Source organism: Podarcis erhardii (genome assembly GCF_964252035.2).
Source record: "Podarcis erhardii genome assembly, chromosome: 8".
Classification (NCBI taxonomy): domain Eukaryota; kingdom Metazoa; phylum Chordata; class Lepidosauria; order Squamata; family Lacertidae; genus Podarcis; species Podarcis erhardii.
The window spans coordinates 87,884,869-87,903,230 of NC_138499.1; the positions used below are offsets into that span (position 1 = coordinate 87,884,869).

General features: G+C 41.0%; 1 protein-coding gene and 2 pseudogenes across 3 annotated transcripts in view; all 3 read right to left on the reverse strand.

Moving 5' to 3' along the window:
* Positions 1 to 18,362, reverse strand: part of LOC309349256 (uncharacterized protein) — a 224,951-nt gene that overhangs the window by 101,693 nt on the left and 104,896 nt on the right. The gene's annotated exons all lie outside the window — the stretch shown is intronic.
* LOC309347830 (protocadherin gamma-B5 pseudogene) lies at positions 414 to 16,501 on the reverse strand (annotated as a pseudogene). The gene is made up of 2 exons (XR_014161541.1): positions 16,182 to 16,501; positions 414 to 4,137 (listed from the first exon to the last, which is right to left on the reverse strand). The product of XR_014161541.1 is annotated as a protocadherin gamma-B5 pseudogene (transcript).
* LOC309347820 (protocadherin gamma-B1 pseudogene) lies at positions 13,568 to 16,260 on the reverse strand (annotated as a pseudogene). The gene has a single exon. The product of its transcript is annotated as a protocadherin gamma-B1 pseudogene (transcript).

An 18,362-nucleotide genomic window follows, 5' to 3' on the forward strand; every position in this document is an offset into this window, starting at 1 on the left:
CCTATTGAAAACATGTTTTGCCTTGATGTCTATCCCACTGAAATTGAACCCCATTGAATGGACCCAAGGGATCTCCAGCAGAGCATTGCCTCACTTTAACATGCTTATAGTCCTTTGTCAGTCTATCATACAACATCAGGGCACACAATTCCTTTCATTAAAATGTAGCAACATAAGAAGAGCCTTGCTGGATCAGACCTAAGGCCTTTCTTATTAAGCAGCTTGTCTCCCACTGTGGCATCTGGAGGCATCCTGCTTCTAGTACCTGACGGGATATAGTCAGCACGACTTGCGACCACCATGAAGTTGTCTATAAGGCATCCAAGTTAGTGGCCATCACAGCTTTTTGTGGGAGCAATTCCCATAAGTTATTTATTTATTAAAATGTGTAAAGTATGTGTGATTGTTCTGTATAAATAAAAATAATGTCTGGATACAAGTTTCAATAGTTTTATATTATACACTCTAAGAAAACATACCGATTTATAAAGTTTCTAACAGTGTGTGTGCGTCTGTATTATCTTGAACCTTATTGCACAAATTAAGTATGAAAATGGTCTATTTTTCCACAACGTTATCAGTCTCCCCACTCTGACTCTTACCATATTCATTAGTTTAACGATAGATAAAATATCCCATACCCTAATAATCCACTCCTGTAAAGCTGGTGTTCTTAACCACACACTCCACTCAACTTATACCAAATAGTTGTTCTTGCTATAGTTAATAAGTCTTGGACTAATACTCTGCTAGTATTAAACCCTTAATACAACTGAATAAAACAATCAGAATAACCATTGATAAAATGTGTCCTGTTATTATTTCAAATTCCCTTATTATATCCACTCGGAACCTTTCATTTCAGGACATGCCCCACAAAAATGTTGCATCCTAGCATTGGTTGCCTTGCACCTCCCACTTAAATTACTTGCTGTCCTGTAGATGTGGTTGAAATGTGGCACTGGAAGGACCATATCGCTTCTCCCTTGTCTTTGATCTAAACTAAATATTGTTAAGCGTTGCATTTTTTCCGAATAAAGAAGTTGTTCCACCCACTTGACCATCTTAGTTGCACTTTTCTGAGCATTCTGCATTTCATACAAGTTCTTTCTACATGAATCTTCCAGAGAAGTTCAAAACACTCCAAAAGATCTACTATGAACAAATAGGAAGCATTCATGTTTTATACATTTTTCAGTTAACTCGAATCACAACAGGATGAATAAACTATGTGAGTGAACGAAGTAAAAATCCACATATTTAACCTCTAGGAGGAACTAAAAAATAACTACTGTATATAATGATAGTGATATTTTAATAATCTACAGGAAAAAAATTACTAGAAAGTAGAAGAGGATATAAATTCCATAATTCATGAAGACTCACCTGAACGCCATTTTCAGACTCAACATTGAATTTGCCTCTGTCATTGCAATTTGAAGACTACTTGTAAAAAAAGTTTTCTACAGTCTGAACAGCTGGTTCCAGTAATATAATTTGATTTTTTTTTTTTTTTTAGTTCTCTCATAAATCAGGCAGTTAAGAGGAAGACAACTAAAAATACTAGTTTTGCTCATACAAGGAGCAAGGTCGTGGTGCCAGCACCTCAGTTTCTGAAAGCAAAGCTTACCTGCTCACCAACTTCCTCTTTGGCATTGGTATCCCCACCGTTGCCATCCACAAGAACCACCTGAGAGCTATCATTGCATAGCAAGTTTTCTGCCACCTGGATATGGGGTTTCGGGAAAGAGATCTGCTCTTTCCTCATCTCTGACGATAGGCAGAGTTGGTAGGAATAAGGTAAAGTTCCTTCTTCATAGTTTGGTGGAAATATGACCTGCGCCTTAGAAAAAGCATTAGGTTCGAAGCACTGGAATAATTTGGGATTTCCTGATTGTCGAAGTTTCATGACAATGACCAGTATCACCGTCAGGAGGAACAAAAATGAGATCAATGCCAAAGCCAGCACCAAGTAAAACTGGAGGTCAGAATGATGCTCTGTGTCACTGGATTGCCTAGTCATTTCTGGAAGTGCCTCTTGGAAGTTCTCAGCAACCACGAGGTTGAGGACCACAGTAGTAGAGAGAGGAGCCTTCCCATTGTCCTTCACCAAGATGACCAGCTTCTGTTTCACAGCATCTTTCTCCAGAAGGGCTCGTGACGTCCTGATCTCTCCCGTATGGGTCCCAATAGTGAAAAGGGCCGGCTCTGTGGCCTGCAGCACTTGGTAGGAGAGCCAGGCATTGTGCCCAGAGTCTGCGTCCACAGCCACCACTTTGGTCACTAGGTAGCCTGGCTCTGCTGAGTGAGGAACCATCTCAAACAAGGCAGAGCCCTCAGCGCCCGGGAGAGGATACAGAACGCGGGGGCTGTTATCATTCTGATCCAAAATGTACACCCACACGGTGGCGTTGTTGCTGAGAGAGGGAGAGCCGCCATCTTGGGCCTTCACTTGGATCTGAAACTCCCTGAATTGCTCATAGTCAAAGGAGCGCTGTGCATAGATAGTTCCTGTCTCAGAGTTGATGGAGACGTAAGAGGAGAGAGGCAGCTCCTCCATGTTGCTGTTGAGGATGGAGTAAGTGATACGTGAGTTGCGGTCCAGATCTGGGTCTGAGGCTTTGATGGAGAAAATGGAGGCACCTGAGGGATTGTTTTCAGGCACAAAGACGCTGTAGGTTGATTTTTCAAAGGCAGGGGAGTTGTCATTGATGTCTGAAATCTGCAGGGAGATGGTTTTATTGGAGGAGAGAGGGGGGCTACCTTTGTCGGTGGCCGTGATTGTGATGTTGTATCCTGAGGCTTTTTCTCTGTCCAATGGACTGTCTGTGTGGATTTTGTAGTTGTTCTTAGATATTGATGATATTTTAAATGGTACATTACTTAGTAGATGGCATGTAATTTTTCCATTTTCTCCAGAATCCCTATCCTTTACATTGATGAGAGCAATTATTGTTCCAGAAACAGAGTCTTCTGATACTGGGGTGGATAAGGAGGCCACGATGATCTCTGGAGCATTGTCATTCTCATCTAGAATCTTTATATCAACATTACAGTGAGCCACTAATCCACCTCCATCTCTTGCTTCAACTGCCACTGTGTACTTTTCTGTTTCCTCAAAGTCAAGAGCTTTCTTAATTGTAATGGTTCCACTTTGTGGATCTAGTCTAAATTTCTCATAGACTTTTTCTGGGCCTTTACTGAATGTGTAACTGATCTGACTATTTGAACCTTCATCCCTATCAGAGGCTTTTACCTGGAGTATGAAGGACCCCACAGGGGAATTTTCCCTCAGGCTAACTGTATAAACCTCTTGAGTGAAGACTGGTGGGTTATCATTGGCATCTGTGACGTTAATCCATATCTGGGCAGTCCCAGTTTTTCTGGGTTCACCCCCATCCAAGGCCGTAAGGATCAACTGAAAGGAGTGTTCGCTTTCCCGATCCAAAGGTTTCTGCAGCACCAATTCTGCAGATTTATGGCCATCCAGATTATGCTTAATTTCTAATATAAAGAACTGATTTAGGCTTAACTGATAATTCTGGAGAGAATTAATCCCAATATCAGGATCTTCAGCTTTCCCAAGGAGAAATCTGGCACCTGGCAATGTGGATTCAATTATTTCAAGTCTAATATTGGCTTCTAAGAATTGTGGCGCATTATCATTAATGTCTTGGATTGCTAGACTAACATGGAAAACATTCAATGGATTTTCAACCACAGCTTCAAAATCAATAATGCAGTGTTTGCTCTCTCTACACATTCCCTCACGATCTATCCTCTCATTCACATACAAGTTTCCATTTTCAGCATTGATAGTGAAATATGGCTTTTTACCTTCAGAAAGGATATGCAGGTTTCTGTTCTTCAGGTCTCTGGCATTGAGTCCTAGATCCTTGGCAAGATTTCCCACCAAAGACCCCTTTGCCATCTCCTCAGGGATGGAATAGTGAACCTCTTCCAAAACTGCTCCACAGAACAAAGATGAAAATATCAGAAGTGTTATATACCTCCCTGATGTTTGAAAGCTCTTTCCTTGAAGGATTCCTCTCATATTCATTTTCCTCTTCTCTTTGATGAGCACAGGATTTCAGATTTCCACCAAGACAGGAGATTTCCCCCCAGTAAAAAAAAGAACTGGATCCTTTGGCTTAATTTGTATATGCTGCAGTGTTTTCTTTTTTCCAGCTGAAACGTTTTTCCCCCAGCGTCTGCTGGTATTCCCGATGTGCAGTTTGGGACAAAGAGATCTCTCTGCAGAAAGCATCAGTGAAACTTCAGCTGCCCTTGGATTGCCGCCTTGTCCAACAGTGACACTGTGAGTCTGAAACCGAGAACTGCAATCTTTTCCCAGTGATTTTTCTTCCCTAATTCATGACATGACATAGTAGTATTTTTAAGTATTGACTCAGACCATATTCTCATACAGGTTTTCTGAATATGCCTGTTAGAAAGTATTATCTGTTCACCATTGCAATGGTTTAAAAGAAATCAGCTTCAAATAAATATTTACAGCAAAGAAAAAGCGGTAATGAATTTATAGCACTATTTCCACCCCCTAATCTTAATCCAAGCAAAGTAATGTATTTATACATTGCTTCTTTAGAAAACTAAATCAGAATAGCAGACTGCAGTATGAGAATGAATTTTTTTTATATAATAAAAGATTTTAAACAAATTTTAAAAATATTGTATTAGGTATTTACAGGCATCTTAGACTGTGTGTGGAAAGCCTAAGGCCGTGTCTGAAAATTGTGTTTATCTTTACATAATTTCACTGAAAATAGTGCCACATCTCAAGTCCTATTTTGTCACCTTATGTCCACACGATTTCTGGTCTGTTTGTGTAGCTTTCTCCTTCAACAGTTGTACTGTGTCAGTATTTACATTTGCCATTTTCCCCACCTGCCCATTTGTTCAGTTACGATAGACACTTTGCTGATTTCATTTACTTTGTGGTGTGTGCTTTTGACCTTACACAACACCCCAGCTACTTCACAATATCACAGATATGGGTCATCCCCTCTACATATGCAAGCAATATGGAGACCCCTATTTTGCCGGTGGGGGGTGGGGGTGGGACAGGACAACCAGAAAGCTACTAGAACTCTCTACAGTCCTTTCAGTATTTTAGGAAGTTACATGTGGTCTCCAGCTGTCAATGCAACTTCATTTTAATCAAGGAACAAAACTGCATACATAAGCCCTGGGTGTTTTATGTTGGACCTCAAAAGTTCTGAGCCTTCCCCTTCATTTTTAAACTTCTTTTTCTTTGTTTACATGGTAGCTGAGCACACTGCAATTGTCAGTCATGATCCTGTGCCCTAATTCCTTACAGCAGCTAGCAACAACCCTGGCAAGAACATTCCTCCATCATCACATCTACTGGCCATGAGCCCAGCAGGGATGTGGTTCATTGCAGGCTTACGTAACTCAAGAACCTGCTAAGATATCCCACAATGCTATGATCAGAAATACAGTTATCCATCTATTCATGCATTCATGTCATGTAAGCAACATAGCTAACATGTTAGTAGAGCAGTTCAAGAATTCAACATGCTTCATGTATATTGAGCTGGTCTCATGTAAAAAACAAAACTGTGAACCAGGAATTCCATGGTATGAATTTTGCCTCTGACAGGAACTCTCTTATATAAGAATTATAAGATAATGTGTCAAATCCAGACTTCATCATACTTAGAGTAAGGTAAAGGTAAATGGACCCCTAACCATTAGGTCCAGTCGTGGCCGACTCCTGGGTTGCGGCGCTCATCTCGCTTTATTGGCCAAGGGAGCCGGCATACAGCTTCTGGGTCATGTGGCCAGCATGACTAAGCTGCTTCTGGTGAGCCAGAGCAGTGCACGGAAACGCCGTTTACCTTCCTGCCGGAGCGCTATCTATTTATCTACTTGCACTTTGACGTTCTTTCAAACTGCTAGGTGGGCAAGAGCTGGGACTGAGCAACGGGAGCTCACCCCGTCGCAGGGATTCGAACCGACGACCTTCTGATTGGCAAGCCCTAGGCTCTGTGGTTTAACTCACAGCGCCACCCGCATCCCGCTTCATACTTAGAGTAGCCTGACTTAAATAAAATTGACTTAAATTAGTCTTGCTTGACTAACTTGGTCCAAGGATAACTAATTCTGAATCTGACCCATTATATGCAATGCCCTTTGAAACATATAAATATAATACACACTGTAAGTATCATTATTATTGTCTAAATCATGAGGCAGAAATACATGACGCAGGCAGTGCAATCTGGCAGGTACTCTAGAAGGCCAGGCAGTCAGTCAGTCAGTCAGTCAATCAGTCTTGACTTGACTTTTTTTACATCACTCATGCAGAAACACACATGCCTTTATTGAACCCCACCTTACAGAAAACAAAACACGACTGATTTATGTTTTCCCACCCAAAAATTCCAGTATGCAGAGATATGGTGAATGGACTTGACCATGGACCACCATCTCATTTATTTACAAGTCTGATCTGATTTCTACCAAGTTGAGGGCCTTCCTTGCTAGTCACATTTAATTGGTGACCCCACTCTGGACCTAAGATTGGGATCAGTACTGAAACTGGTATTTGCTCTTCACTCAATTTTGTGTAGAGGAGGACATTTAAACACCAGGAGCTGGTAAATCTTAGGTATGAGGTAATTAGTTCTCCTTTCCAGATGCACCCAAGGTAGTAAGGACCTATGAGGCTAAGCATCCTTTTATGCCATGTTGCGCCCACTTTAGGTTCCTTAGGTTTCTAATCTACATAGAACATGTGCATTGTGGACTATTTAAATGGAATACTGGTATCTGTATGTAGCTAGGCTTTAAATCTCCACACTCTGAATTTTAATACTGAATTCCAGTATTAAAATTAGAAAAATGTGTGGACTAAACTAATGTAGATGTCATTAGTTTGATAAGGCAATTCAATCTGATGTTTCTTGAACTTTCCTCTTCACTAAGTGAAACAGGGAATCTCTAGATCTGAACTATGTATAAATACTTTATACAGTGATGTTTAATGTGAATTGTAGGCAGAAATTCATTGTATAATTTGTAAGTGAAATTATATAAACAGCATAATTCACACTCATAACCTAGATTCATACAATCTACTGAAGTTCATGGTAGCTGCAGTTCATTAAACTGAAAACTCATACAGTATAAATGAACAAATTTATAATTAATTTGATTTTATGGAGAAGAAAGTAAAGCATAATTTACAGACACCTCTCAAAACTATGTCTTTAAAATCTATTGCTTAAAAAAATTGCTAGTAATACTAATAACAGTGATAGTATTTTCTGCTATATAGCAAGGTGCCCTCCTTTGATTCTACAGCCAAAATTGCTGCACAATAGCCCCTGCAAAGCCAAGTAACGTGAAAAACAAAGTTCTTTTCCTCACTTTATTTAATTTAATGAAAGTAGTTGAAGGTCAACTCCTCAAAATACTAGTTGTTCAAATGACAACAAGATAAGTTCTACCAGATGGTTTCAAGGGTATGGCTCAAAGCTGCAATGTGTAGCTTCCCCATGGAGCGAAAAGGATGCATCCTGATTCATGAAAGCCAAATGATGTAAGAGCCAAACTATTCATTTATATGATGAAAAACAAAAAGGCAGTCACATTAGCTGGATAAAAAGCACTGTGACAATGTCACTGATGGCAAAAAATGATGGATAATGGCATTTAATTTCAGAAAACAAACCTTACCTGTTCTCCATTATCTACTGCAGAATCAAAATTGTTTCCTACATTGCCTGTAAAAGGCACAGCAGGTTTCTCACCGCTAAGAACATTGTCTGCCATCTGAACACTGGGTGTCAGGAAGGCAAACTCATTCTTCCTGGTCTCAGAAGACAGACACAGCTGGTAGGAATAGGGCAAAGTCCCATCTTCAAAGTTGGGTGGGAAGATGGCACCATTCTTGGAATGGGGAACAGGACCAAAGCACTGTAGGAACCTGGGATGCCCTGATTGACGGAGCTTCACTGTAACGGCCAGAATCACAGTCAAGAGGAACAAGAAGGAGATCACAGCTAAGGCCAGCACCAAGTAGAACTGCAGGTCAGACTGATACTCTGAGTTGCTGGGTTGGCTCTTCATTTCTGGAAGGGCCTCCTGAAAGTTCTCAGCAAACACCAGGTTCAGAGTCATGGTGGCCGAGAGAGACGGCTGCCCGTTATCCTTCACCATAATGACCAGTCTCTGTTTCACAGCGTCTCTCTCCACAAAGGCCCTGGCTGTCCTGATCTCTCCAGTATGAGAACCAACCGTGAAGAGTGCCGGCTCAGTGGCCTGAGTGAGGTGGTAGGAGAGCCAGGCGTTGTGTCCAGAATCTGCATCCACGGCCACCACCTTGGTGACAAGGTAATCTGCCTCGGCCGAACGAGGCACCATCTCAAACAAGGCTGAGCCCTTGGCTTCTTGTGAGGGGGACAGGATACGAGGGCTGTTATCATTCCTGTCAAGAACAAACACCCTGACGCTCACATTGCTGCTGAGAGGGGGAGAACCCCCATCTTGGGCCTTCACTTGCAGCTGGAACTCTCTGAATTGTTCATAGTCAAAGGATCTCTGGGCATAAATGGTGCCGGTCTCTGAATTAATGGAGATATAGGAGGAGATGGGAAGCTCCTCGATGTTGCTGTTGAGGATGGAGTATGTGATCCGTGAGTTCTGATCCATATCGGGATCAGAGGCTTTGATGGTGAGAATGGAGGCACCTGAAGGATTGTTTTCTGGCACATAGATGTTGTAGGTTGATCTCTGAAATGTAGGGGCATTATCATTGATGTCTGAGATCTGTAGAGAGATTGTATTGTGTGTGGAAAGAGGTGGATTTCCTCTGTCAGTGGCTGTGATTGTAATATTATAAGCAGGAGCTATTTCTCTGTCCAAAGGACTGTCGGTCTGGAGTTTGAAGTAATTGTTAGATGAGGGAAGAACTTTGAAGGGTAAATCATCGTTTAAGTAGCAAGTAACCTTTCCATTATCTCCACTATCTCTATCATTCACATTGATCAGTGCAATGATTGTTCCTGGCAGAGAATCTTCAGGAACAGGACTGAACATGGAGGCTAATGTCACATCCGGGGCATTATCATTCTCATCACGAACCCGTATCTCAATATTAGAATGTGTCACCAATCCACCTCCATCTTTTGCAGCAACTGTCATAGTATATTCATCATCGTCCTCAAAATCCAGTTGCTCCAGAAGAGTGATTCTACCACTGATGGGATCCAGCCTGAATTTCTGTTCAGCAGTGGCCGGTATGTTGCTAAAATGATACCTGATTTGGGCATTTGTACCTTCATCCTCATCAGAGGCTGCAACCTGGAGCACAAGTGACCCAACAGGAACATTTTCAGATAAGCTGAGCTTGTATACCTCTTGAGTGAAAACAGGTGGGTTGTCATTGGCATCTGTGACATTAATCTGTATCTGTGCTGTCCCAGTCTTCCTAGGCTCACCCCCATCCATAGCTGTAAGAACCAAGTGAAGGGTCTGTTCACGTTCTCGATCAAGAGGGTTCTGTAGCACCAGTTCTGCATATTTATTTCCATCTTTCCTTTCTCTAACTTCCAAAGAGAAATACTGATTGGAGCTCAGCTGGTAATCCTGGAGAGAGTTCATCCCAATGTCAGGATCTTCCGCTTTCCCAAGGAGAAAGCGGGCCCCAGGCAAGGTTTGTTCTCCTGTCTCCAAGTTGATGTTGCCATTGAGGAATTGGGGTGCATTATCATTAACATCCTGGATTTCCACTAGTACATGAAAAATATTCAAAGGGTTTTCTACTACAACTTCAAAATTAACAAAGCAATTTGGATTTCTGCCACATATCCCCTCCCTATCAATCCTGTCATTTACATAGAGGTTTCCATTCTCTGCATTGATACTGAAATGCTGCATTTTAGCCACAGACACAGTGTGCAGATTGCGATGTTTTAGCTCTTTGGTGCTCAGTCCCAGGTCCTTGGCGAGGTTCCCCACAATGGAACCCTTTGCCATCTCCTCAGGGGTTGAATAATGAATCTGCTCTGATGCAGCCCAACAGGTAAAAGACAATAGAGAGAGAAGCAGTACTTGCCTTGTGAGTGCCCTGCCATTCCCTGGGTGCCTTCTCTCCATCTGGCTGGTTCTCTCAAAAACAGGCTGCTTCCTTTTCTCAGTTTCCTATGCTTAAGCTCTCACAATGAAGAAGGAAACATGAGGTATCACTGAGGAAGAATAAACTGCCTTATTCTTATATTTGTGCAAAGCAAAAGAGATTTTTCCTTCTCTGCAAGAGTTCCCTGTCACTGTACTCTTCAGTTGATCTGATCTGAACAACAGTGATGGGAGTTACTGCAGTCTAGGAAGCATCACTGGATCTCTATCCTCTCTCTGGCTCTCATACTGGCCAACACTGACACTTAGAGGACCACTCAAGGAACTGCATTTTGTTCTATGAAAATAGAAGTGAATAAAAGCAGATATTTCTCCAGCACATACTGATACCTTCCTTTCTGCTCACTTAGTGGAGCATTTGAGAAAGCTTTTCCTTGGTGTTCTTTCTTAGTGTACAGCTACCCTCATTTATGTTCGTGGCTTTTCAGTACTGTGATAATTGGGGTCGTATCTAATACTGCAATTACATGAAGGTTATGCACATCTTCATTTTTTATTGGAAATATGGAAACATTATTATTAATATATAAAAATCCAGTTACAGAGTAAAACTTTATCTTAAAATTAATGTTTTACGATAATAATTATGCTATAGTAGCACAGGAGCTGTACGTCTACTGTATTTTTGTTGTTGTTGCTTAAATAGAATATAAACACCCTCTTGAAATTATTCTCTTTTTTTATCTCTCCTAAGTTGTTGGATGCCTGTTCATCAACATTTATAGAACACAGCACAAGTTCTTCTCAGGGTTGGGTAGGAATTCCAAGAGTAACTTACTATTCCAAGAGTTCTCTCTCTGTCTGTTGAGGGTAAGATAAGATGCAACACATGTAGCTTCTGTCTAGACAGCACTAGGTGATAAAAGTGTGTTCGCTGGTATTGGTTCTACATCAGACTCTGCCCCCTGCCTCCTACCTGCTGGTGCCACACAAATGTCCTTGCTTAGCAGTTGCTCCCCTGTGATCAAAGCAGGAACCCAGCACAAGTGCAGGACCAATGGCTGTAGTTGCTCTACCAGCAGTAAAAAAGGGTAAAGGACCCCTGGATAGTTATGTTCAGTCAAAGGTGACTATGGGGTGGCAGCGCTCATCTCTCTTTCAGGCCGAGGGAGTCGGCATTGGTCCACAGACAGCTTTCCAGGTCATGTGGCCAGCATAACTAAACAGCTTTTGGCACAACAGAACACCTTGACGGAAGCTAGGCATGATCCAACAGGATAAAATGTTTGTTGGCACTTTACACATGATTTCATATTATGATAATAGCATCATGAAGTTTGGGAACTGAGAACAGTGGAGAGACAAGAGGTGTTAGAAGAAATAAATAGTGTCTAATTGAAAGAGTATATGATAGAGGTTTTATTAGAAAATAAGTAATTTACTTTCAGTTTGTATGCATTAAAGGGAATAGCTCCTCTTAATGCTCCATATAACAGCCTACAGGACCATAAACCCAATCTGGAGATGTGTATGCTATTCAAATATTTTTGCCTGCCATATATCCCCTTGAAACTGGACCCCCACTGAACAGAATTTACATTTCCAAGTGATCACAACCAGAGTGCTGCCTAATTTTCAACATGCTTCTAGTTTTTCATCTGCTAGTCTATCACACAGAAACATTGCACACAATTCTATTTCATAAAAACACAAAAGCATAAAAGCATAAGAAGAGCCCTGCTGGATCAGGCCAGAGCTCTATTGAGTCCAGCATCCTTTCTCCCACTGTGGCCAGGCCAACCAGATGCCCCTCAAAAGCTCTGCCCTTGGTCCACAGTCAGAGGTGTCTGGTACTAGACATAATATAGCCAACATGACAATGAATTTTTTTCTAATACCCCTTTAAAATCACCCAAGTAGGTGACCATCATTTCTTCTTGTGGTAGTGATTTCCATTGTTTGTTTGTTTGTTTAAATAAGTAAATTATTTAGAAATGGGTTATATAAAAAGAAAATGGTTGGGTATACAATTACCATTAAATTTCTATTATGAACTCAAATAAAGCATATAGCCTTCATAAAGATCCGAATAAAGTATGTGGGTCTGCGTTATCTTGAACTTCATTGCACCAATAAAATATGAAAATAAACACAGAAAGTTATCAGACTGCTTCCCCTCTCTGACTCTTACTGTATTAATTAGTTGAACCATTGATAAAATATTCCATGCTGTAGTAATCCATTCCCCTAAAGCTGGTGTTCTTAGCCCCTGCCCTCAGTTATAACAAATAGTTGCTCTGGCCACAGACAGTTACTGTTGGAGTAATTATCTGTCTTCTGTTGTACTAAATCCTTAAAGTAACTAGAGAAATCAATGAGAGGATCCATTGGCAAAGTGCATCCTGTCATTATTTCATTTTCTCTTATTATATCCACCCACAAATTCTTAATTTAGGGACATGCCTCCCAAATCTGTTGCATCCTAGCATTGGTTGAATTGTACTTCCAACGTAATTATTTGCTGTACTATAAATTTGACCAAACTGTGGGAGGCAGTGGAAGACTGGAGTGCCTGGCGTGCTCTGGTCCATGGGGTCATGACGAGTCGGGCACGACTAAACAACTAAACAACAACAACTAAAATGTGACGAAGCCACAGTAGTGTCATGTACCATCAAAAAATAAACGTATACAAGTGTTTCTTAAGATTCACACTAATTGTTTGCTGCCATATCCATTTTCACTGATCTGATGTCCCAGACTTCTCTGGCAATTACTTTGTTGCATTTAGTTGTCAACAAGGAATTCGATAGTTTAACAATGCATTGTATGAAGAAGGTCTTCCTTAAATCTGTTCTGAATCTCCCAATGTTCAGCTTCACCCAATGGCCACAGGCTCCAGTAATATGGGGGAGGGGAATCTCTCTATTCATTTTCTCTACCTCGTTCATAATTCTATACAGCTGTTTCACTTCCCTTCTTGCATTTTATCTAAACTAAATATCCCTACAGAAGTTGTTGTACCCATTGATCATTTGGGATGCCTTTTTCTGTGCTTGCTGTATTTCACACAACTTCGTTTTATGAATCCTCCAGAGAAGCCACACACAGCCCAAAATAATACTACAAATAAATAGGAAGCATTCACGTTTTATGCATTCTTCAGTTAAGCTGATCATAACAGGGCAAATAAACTGTGCTTTGTGTGAGTGAAAAAGTACAAATCCTTATATTTAATTGATGAGGGATGTATAAATAAATATATATTTATGGTGACATGCTAATAACCCACAGGAAGATTGAACACTCAAGCTCTATGCATGCTTACATTTCTTTTAATTCCTGAGATGAAGACTCACTCTGCCATTATTGCATGCCTCAGAATTTATGCTTCGTCTAGCATTTCTATGTGTAGGGAAAGTTCTTCACAATCAGAACAACTGCTGTTAACACTGTAATTTTATTTTCCTGACCCCTTTATATAGTAAAATGAAATAAAAATATTAGTTTTATTCTTATAAGGAGCAATGCTGTTTCTGAAAGCAAAGCTTACCTGCTCACCAACCTCCTCTTTGGCATTGGTATCCCCACAGTTGCCATCCACAAGAACCACCTGAGAGCTATCATTGCATAGCAAGTTTTCTGCCACCTGGATATGGGGTTTCGGGAAAGAGATCTGCTCTTTCCTCATCTCTGACGATAGACAGAGTTGGTAGGAATAAGGTAAAGTTCCTTCTTCATAGTTTGGTGGAAATATGACCTGCGCCTTAGAAAAAGCATTAGGTTCAAAGCATTGGAATAATTTGGGATTTCCTGATTGTCGAAGTTTCATGACAATGACCAGTATCACCGTCAGGAGGAATAAAAATGAGATCAATGCCAAAGCCAGCACCAAGTAAAATTGGAGGTCAGAATGATGCTCTGTGTCACTGGATTGCCTAGTCATTTCTGGAAGTGCCTCTTGGAAGGTCTCAGCAACCACGAGGTTGAGGACCACAGTAGCTGAGAGAGGAGGCTTCCCATTGTCCTTCACCAAGATGACCAGCTTCTGTTTCACAGCATCTTTCTCCAGAAGGGCTCGTGACGTCCTGATCTCTCCTGTGTGGGTACCAATGGTGAAGAGGGTCGGCTCCGTGGCCTGCAGTACTTGGTAGGAGAGCCAGGCATTGTGCCCAGAGTCTGCGTCCACAGCCACCACTTTGGTCACTAGGTAGCCTGGCTCTGCCAAGTGAGGAACCATCTCAAACAAGGCAGAGCCCTCAACACCTGGGACAGGATAGAGAACGCGGGGGCTGTTATCATTCTGATCCAAAATGTACACCCACACGGTGGCATTGTTGCTGAGAGAGGGAGAGCCGCCATCTTGGGCCTTCACTTGGATCTGAAACTCCCTGAATTGCTCATAGTCAAAGGAGCGCTGTGCATAGATAGTTCCTGTCTCAGAGTTGATGGAGACGTAAGAGGAGAGAGGCAGATCCTCCATGTTGCTGTTGAGGATGGAGTAAGTGATACGTGAGTTGCGGTCCAGATCTGGGTCCGAGGCTTTGAGGGCAAAAATGGAGGCACCTGAGGGATTGTTTTCAGGAACAAAGACACTGTAGGTTGATTTTTCAAAGGCAGGGGGGTTGTCATTGATGTCTGAAATCTGCAGGGAAATGGTTTTGTTGGAGGAGAGAGGGGGGCTACCTTTGTCGGTGGCCGTGATTGTGATGTTGTATTCTGAGGCTTTTTCTCTGTCCAATGGACTGTGTGTGAGGATTTTATAGTAGTTCTTTGAAGTTGACACTATTTGAAATGGTACATTACCTTGTAGATGGCATGTAATTTTTCCATTTTCTCCAGAATCTTTATCCTTTACGTTGATGAGAGCAATTAGTGTTCCAGAAGCAGAGTCTTCAGGAACTGGACTAGATAAGGAGGCCAGAATGATCTCTGGGGCATTGTCATTCTCATCTATAATCTTTATATCAACATTACAGTGAGCCACTAATCCACCTCCATCTCTTGCTTCAACGGTCATAGTGTACTTCTCTGTTTCCTCAAAGTCAAGAGCTTCCTTAATTGTAATTGTTCCACTTTGTGGATCTAGTCTAAATTTCTCATAGACTTTTTCTGGGACTTTACTGAATGTGTAACTGATCTGACTATTTGAACCTTCATCCCTATCAGAGGCTTTTACTTGGAGTATGGAGGACCCCAGAGGGGAATTTTCCCTCAGGCTAACTGTATAAACCTCTTGAGTGAAGACTGGTGGGTTATCATTGGCATCTGTGATGTTAATCCATATCTGGGCAGTACCAGTTTTTCTGGGTTCACCCCCATCCAGGGCCGTAAGGATCAACTGAAGCGAGTGCTCACTTTCCCGATCCAAAGGTTTCTGCAGCACCAATTCTGCAGATTTATGGCCATCCAGACTATGCTTAATTTCTAATATAAAGAACTGATTTAGGCTTAACTGATAATTCTGGAGAGAATTAATCCCAATATCGGGATCTTCAGCTTTCCCAATATGAAATCTGGCACCCGGCAATGTGGATTCAATTATATCTAGTCTAATACTGGATTCTAGGAATTGTGGGGCATTATCATTAATGTCTTGAATTGCTACACTTACATGGAAAACATTCAATGGCTTTTCAACCATCGCTTCAAAATCAATAATGCAGTGTGTGCTCTCTCTACACATCCCCTCACGATCTATCCTCTCATTCACATACAGGTTTCCATTTTCAGCATTGATAGTGAAATATGGCTTTTTACCTTCAGAAATGATATGCAGGTTTCTGCTCTTCAGTTCTCTGGCATTTAGTCCCAGATCCTTGGCAAGATTTCCCACCAAAGACCCCTTTGCCATCTCCTCAGGGATGGAATAGTTAACCTCTTCCAAAACTGCTCCACAGAACAAAGATGAAAATATCAGAAGTGTTATATGCCTTCCTGGTGTTTGAAAGCTCTTTCCATGGAGGATTCCTCTCACCTTCATTTTCCTCTTCTCTTTGATGAGCACAGGATTTCAGATTTCCACGAAAACAGGAGATTTTCCCCAGTAAAAAAAGAACTGGATCCTTTGGCTTAATTTGTATATGCTGCAGTGTTTTCTGTTTTCCAGCTGAAACGTTTTTCCCCCTGCGTCTGCTGGTATTCCCGATGTGCAGTTCAGGACAAAGAGATCTCTCTGCAGAAAGCATCAGTGGAACTTCAGCTGCCCTTGGATTGCCGCCTTGTCCAACAGTGACACTGTGAGTCTGAAACCGAGAACTGCAATCTTTTCCCAGTGATTTTTCTTCCCTAATTCATGACATTACATAGTCATTTTTAAGTAATGGCTCAGACCATATTCTCATACAGGTTATTTGAATATGCCTGTTGGAAAGTGTTATCTGTTCACCATTACAATAGGTTAAAAGAAATCAGCTTCAAATGAATATTTACAGCAAAGAAAAAGCAGTAATGAATATATAGCACTATTTCCACTATTTCTGTAGAAAAAATCAGAATAGCAGACAGCAGTATGAGAATGATATTGTTGTTTATAATAAAAGACTTTTAAACAAATTAGAAAAATATTGTATTAGGTATTTCCAGGCATCTTAGACTGCGTGTGGAAAGCCTAAGGACGTGTCTGAAAATTGTGTTTATCTTTACATAATTTCACTGAAACAATATGGAGACCCCTATTTTGCCAGCGGGGAGTGGGGTTGGGACAGGACAACCAGAAAGCTCCTCAGAAATCACTATGGTCCTTTCAGTATTTTAGGAAGCTACATATCGTCTCCAGCTGTCAATGCAACTTCATTTACCGTATTTTTCGCGCTATAAGACGCACCAGACCACTAGATGCACCTAGTTTTTGGAGGAGGAAAACAAGGAAAAAAATATTCTGAATCTCAGAAGCCAGAACAGCAAGAGGGATCGCTGCGCAGTTAAAGCAGTAATCCCTCTTGATGTTCTGGCTTCTGGGATAGCTGCACAGCCTGCATTCGCTCCATAAGACGCACACACATTTCCCCTTACTTTTTAGGAGGGAAAAAGTGAGTCTTATAGAGCAAAAAATACGGTAATCAAGGAACAAAACTTGCATAAATAAGCCCTGGGTGTTATATGCTGGACCTCAAATGTTCTGAGCTTTCCCTTCCATTTTTAAACTTATTTTTCTTTGTTTACATGGTAGCTAAGCACACTGCAATTGCCAGTCATGGTCCTGTCCCCTAATTCCTTCCAACAGCTAGCACCAACCCTGGCAAGAACACTCCTCCACCCTCACATCTGCCCTACTGGCCATGAGCCCAGAAGTGAGTTGGAGGGGGTGGTTCATTGCAGGCTTAAGTAACTCAAGTACCTGCTGAGATATCCCACAATACTATGATCAGAAATACAATTGTCCATCTATTCATGCATTCATGTCCATCTATTCATGCATTCATGTCATGTAAGCAGCATAGCTAACATGTTGGTAGAGCAGTTCAAGAATTCAACATGCTTCATGTATATTGAGCTGGTCTCATGTAAAGAACAAAACTGTGAACCAGGAATTCCATAGTATGAATTTTGCCTCTGACAGGAACTCACTTATATAAGAATTATAAGATAAGGTGTCAAATCCAGACTTCATCATACTTAAAGTAGCCCGACTTAAATAAAATTGACTTAAATTAGTCTTGCTTGACTAACTTGGTCTAAGGATAACTAATTCTGAATCTGACCCATTATATGCAATGCCCTTTGAAACATATAAATATCATGTAACTATCATTATTATTGTCTAAATCATGAGGCAGAAATACATGATGCAGGCAGTGCAATCTGGCAGGTAGCATTATTGAAAAAACTGACATGGAAATTGAAGATAGCAAGAGGCCAGGGGAAATATGATAACTTTTATGCAGTCTTGGATGATTTTATAGATTATACAAACAATGAGGCATGTGGCAGAACGGTGCCTTGGCCTACAGCACAGTTTGGTGTGCATGAAGCACATATTTTATTTTATTTTTCCTCCTTGCCTTTGTATAATCCCTGCAGACCAGCACTGCTGCTGATACAATATATATTTGTAGTTGTGGACAACAGTCAAAGAGATGGAGGTTATTACATACCATTTTGTTTTTGTTAAAATTAAAATGATTTTAGAATATACACTTTAGCAAAGCTCTGTGGAGTATTCGAAGATAACTCTCTGTCTGTATGTAATTGTTTTCTTTTTGTTTTAAATAAATTTAATAAATAAATAAATGCACAAT